The sequence below is a fragment of the Rhinopithecus bieti genome, unplaced genomic scaffold (assembly GCF_001698545.2).
Source record: "Rhinopithecus bieti isolate Rb0 unplaced genomic scaffold, ASM169854v2 scaffold_48387, whole genome shotgun sequence".
Lineage (NCBI taxonomy): Eukaryota > Metazoa > Chordata > Mammalia > Primates > Cercopithecidae > Rhinopithecus > Rhinopithecus bieti.
The window spans coordinates 1,676,335-1,681,475 of NW_016819911.1; positions in this window are offsets into that span (position 1 = coordinate 1,676,335).

The window sequence follows — 5,141 nt, forward strand, 5'->3', positions numbered from 1 at the left end:
TTTTTTTTTTTTTTTTTTTTTTTTTTTAAGATCTGGTACAGAAGTCTTGAAACATACAAGGCAATAGAGATCATTCATTCATATATTAATTTTGGCAGCAACATTAACTGGGCTTCAGTTACGTACTAGTCACTTTCTAACACCTGGCGATACTGAAAATTGCTTCATTCACATAGTTCAAGAGGCTACCTATTAGTATCGGTAGTCTAAAACGAACCATTGGAGGGATTTTAAAAAAAACCTTGAGGCGGGCGGATCACAAGGTCAGGAGATCGAGACCACGGTGAAACCCTGTCTCTACTAAAAATACCAAAAACTAGCCGGGCACGGTGGCGGGCGCCTGCCGTCCCAGTTACTCGGGAGGCTGAGGCAGGAGAATGACGTGAACCCAGGAGGCGGAGCTTGCAGTGAGCCGAGATCGCACCACTGCACTCCAGCCTGGGGGACAGAGCGAGACTCCGTCTCAAAAAAAAAAAAAAAAAAAACCTTGGCCTCTGATGATGCCTCTAACTTGAAACACACACAAAATCACAGAAGTTCAAGGGAAGAGAGTGACTTAAAGAGGAAAGAATGATCAATAAATAGTGTTAGGTGATGTAGAGAGCCCAAATAAGGAAAGATTTAAGAAGTGGGCCAGGTGTGTTGCCTCACCCCTGTAATCCCAGCACTTTGAGATTTTACAAATAAGTGAGATTATGCAGTATTCCCCTTCTGTTTCTGGCTTATTTCAGTTAGCATAATATCTTCCATGTTCATCCATGTTCTTGCAAGTGACAGATTTTCCTTCTTTTTAAAGACTGAATAATATTCTATTATATATGTATCTTTAGTTTTCTTTATCCATTCATCCATCAACAGACACTTAGGTTGATTTCACGTCTTGGCTATTGTGAATACAGCTGCAAATAGGGGCCTGCAGATATCTCATCAATATACTGATTTTACTTCCTTTAGACATATACCCAGAATTGGGATTACTTGGTCATATGGTTATTCTATTTTTATTTTTTTGTAAAACTTCCATACTGTTTTCCAAAATCAGTGTGCTAATTTACATTCCCATCAACAGTGTACAAGTATTCCTCTTGTTCCACATCCTTGCCAAAACATGTTATCGTTTGTCCTTTAATAATAGCCATTCTAACAGGTGTGAGGTGATACCTCAGGGTGGTTTTGATTTGCATTTCTCTGTTTAGTGATGTTGAGCACTTTTTCATATAACTGTTGGCTATTTGTATGTCTTCCTTTGAGAAATATCTATTTAGGTCCTTAGCCCATGTTTTAATTGTATTATTTGTTGCTGTTTTTGCTATTAAGTGTCTTTTTTTATACTAACCCCTTATCAGATATACACTTTGCAAATATTTTCTTCCATTCCTTAGGTTGCCTTTTCACTGTATTGATTTTTTTCCTTTGCTGTGCAGGAACTTTTAAGTTTGATGCAATTCCACTTGTCTATTTTTGCTTTTGTTACCTGCGGTTTTGGTGTCATCTCTCAGAAAATTTATTGCCTGGACCCATGTCAAGAAACTTTTTCTCTATGCTTTTTTCAAGTAGTCTTATACTTTTTGTTCTTATCTTAAATTTTTTAATCCATTTTAAGATGATTTTTATGCATGGTGTTATTTAAGATGATTTTCTGCATAGGGATATCCAGTTTTCCCAACATCATTTACTGAAGAGACTATTCTTACCCTATTGCTATTAAATGTTGATGTCCCCTCCAAAATTAATGCTGAAAGTTAATCCCCAAATGTGAGCATATTGAAAGGTGAAGTTTAAAAGGTAATTAGATGATGAGGGTTCATGGATTGATGAGTTAATGGATTAATAGGTTTTCATAGGGTCAGGGAAAACTGATGGTTTTATAAGAAAAGAAAGAGAGACTTCAGCTAGCATGTTAACATGCTTATCCTCCTCACCATGTGATATCTTGCACCATGCCAGGACTATTCAGAGAATCTCTACCAGCAAGAAGCTGTCACCAGGCAGCCCCTCAACCTTGGATTCTCACCTTCTATGATGAAATAAATTGTTTTTCTTTATAAATTACCCAGTTTCAGATATTGTTATAAGCAACAGAAAATAAGCTGAGACACCAATGTAGTCATATTAAGTGGTGGGCCTTGCAGGAGATCATTAAGTCATGAGAGTGAAGGTCTTGCGAATGGGATATAGTGCCCCAACTAATGGAGGGAGTTCTTCTCTTTTGCCCTTCCACCTTCTGCTATGTGAGAACACAATATTTCTCCCCCAACACCCCCAAAAGACACAGAGTTCAAGATGTCATCTTGGAAGTAGAGACCAAACCCTCACCAGAAAAAGAACCTACTGGCACCTTGATCTTGGAGGTCACAGTGTCTAGAACTATGAGAAATAAATTTCTGTTCTTTATAGCTACTCAGTCTGTGTTTTGTTATAGCAGCACAAATGAACTAAGACATCCATTGTGTGTTCTTGGCACCACTGTAGAATCATTTATGGTCATTGTAGTTGACCTTAGATGTATGGATTTATTTTTGCCCTCTCTATTCTGTTCCATTGATTTGTAAGTTTGTTTTTATGCCAGTACAATGTTGTTTTGATTACTATAGCTTTGTAATATATTTTGAAATCAGAAAGTGTGATACTTCCAACTTTGTTCTTTTCGCTCAAGAATTCTTTGGCTGTTCAAATTCTTTTGTAGTTCAATATACATGTTAGGATTTTTTTTCTATTTCTGTGAAAAATGTCATTGAAATTTTGATAGAGATAGTGATGAATCTGTAGAATGCTTTGGATAGTATGAATATGCTCACAATATGATTTTTTCCAATCCACAAACATGGCATGTCTTTCAATTCATTTGTGTCTTTAATTTCCTTCTTTAGTGATTTACAATTTTCAATGTAAAAGTCTTTCACCTTTATGATTAAGTTTATTCATAAATATTTCATTTTTTGTTTCTATTGATAATGGGATTGTTTCTTAATTTTCTTTTAGAAAGTTCCTTGTTTGTATATAGAAATACAACTAATCTTTGTATGTTAACTTTGTATACTGTAATACATTACTGAATTCATATGTTAGTTCTAATAGTTTTTCTGTTGAGTCTTTGGTGTTTTTTCACATATAATCATGTCATCTGCAAACAGGGATAATTTTACTTCTTCCTTTCTGATTTGGAGGATTTCATCTCTTTTACTGGTCTTATTGCTCTGGCTAGGATTTCCAGTACTGTATTAAATAGAAGTGATGACAGTGGGCATCTTGGCCTTGGAATGAATCTTAGAGGGAAAGCTTTCAGATTTTTCCCATTAATTATGATGTTTGCTCTGGACTTTTCATATATGGCTTTCATTGTGTTGAGGTAAGTTTCTTCTATTCTTATTTTGTTGGGAGTTTTAATCACAAATGTCTGTTAAACTTCATCAAATGCTTTTTCTGCATCTACTGTTTTGATTATTATAGCTTTGTAATACATTTTGAAACCAGAAAGTGTGATTTTATTATTTCATTTTGCTAATGTGGTATATCACATTGATTAATTTGCATATTTGTAACCATTCTTTCATTGCAGGTGTAAATTCCACTTGGTCATGTTGTATAATCCTTTTAATGTGCTGTTGAATTTGGTTTGCTAATATTTTATTCAAGATGTTTGCATCTATGTTAATCAGGGATACTACTCCATATTTTTCTTATCTCACAGTCTTGGTCTGGTTTTGGTATGAGGTTGATCCTAGTCACATAAATTAATTTGGAAATGTTATTTCTCTCTCTATTTTTTGGAAGAGTTTAAGATGGATTGGTATTAATTCATCTTTGAATGTTTGATGGAATTCACCTCTGAGGCCCTCTGGTCCTGGGTTTTCCTTCATTGGGAGGGTTTTGATCACTGATCCAATCTCCTTATTTGTTATTAGTCTGTTTGTGTTTTCTATTTTTTCTTGAGTCAATTTTGCAAGATTGTATGTTATTAGGAAGGTATCCATTCCTTCTAGATCATCTAATTTGTTGGTGTATAATTTTTCACTATAGTCCTTTTTGATCCTTTTTATTTCTAAGCCATGCATTGTAGTGTCTCCTCTTTCATTCATGATTTTATTTATGTGAATCTTCTCTCTTTTTTTCTTAGTTGATCTAGCTAAGGGTTTGTCCATTTTGTTTATTTTTTTGAACACCACTCTTAGCTTTGCTGATTTTTCTATTGTTTTTGTATTTCCTGTTTGAGTTATTTCTGATTTAGTCTTTATTAATTCTTTTACTCTGCTAACTTAGAGCTCACTAAGTTTTTCTAACTCCTTGTAATGTAAAGTTTGGTTGTTTGAGATATTTCTTCCTTTTTAATGTAGCCATTTATTGCTATAAGCTTCACCTTTAGTACTGCTTTTGTTTCATCCTATATGTTTTGATATGCTGTATTTTTGTTTTCATTTGTTGTGAAATTTTTTCTTTTCTTTTTTTTTTTTTTTTTTTGACAGGGTCTCACTTTGTAGCCCAGGCTAGAGTGCAATGACACAGTTTCGGCTTACTGCAACCTCTGTCTCCCAGGTTCAAGCAATTCTCCCGCCTCAGCCTCCCGAGTAGCTGGGATTACAGTGTGCGCCAACACACCTGGCTAATTTTTGTATTTTTAGTAGAGATGGGGTTTTGCCATGTTGACCAGGATGGTCTCGAGCTCTGGACCTCAAGTGACCCACCCTCCTGGGCCTCCTGAAGTGCTGGGATTACAGGCACAAGCCACCACGTGCAGCCAATTGTGAGATTTTTTTTTAAATCCTCTTTGATTGCTTTTTTGACTCCATGGTTATTTGAGAATATGTTGTTTAATTTTCAAGGATTTGTGAATTTTTTCATCCCTAATTGTCATTGATTTCTAGTTTCATTTTAATTTTGTTAGAAAGGATACTTGGAATAACTTCAATATTTTTAAAATTGCTAAGATTTGCTGTGTGACCAAACATGTGATCTATCCTGAAAAATGAGAAATAAGGTTTTTGTTTGTTTGTTTGTTTTCTTGAGATAGGGTCTTATTCTGTCACCGAAGTTAGAGTGCAGTGGCACAACCACTATTCACTGCAGACTTGACTTCCTCAGTGCAAGTGATCCTCCCACCTCAGCCTCTCAAGTAGGTGAGTACCTGGGACTACAGGTGACTG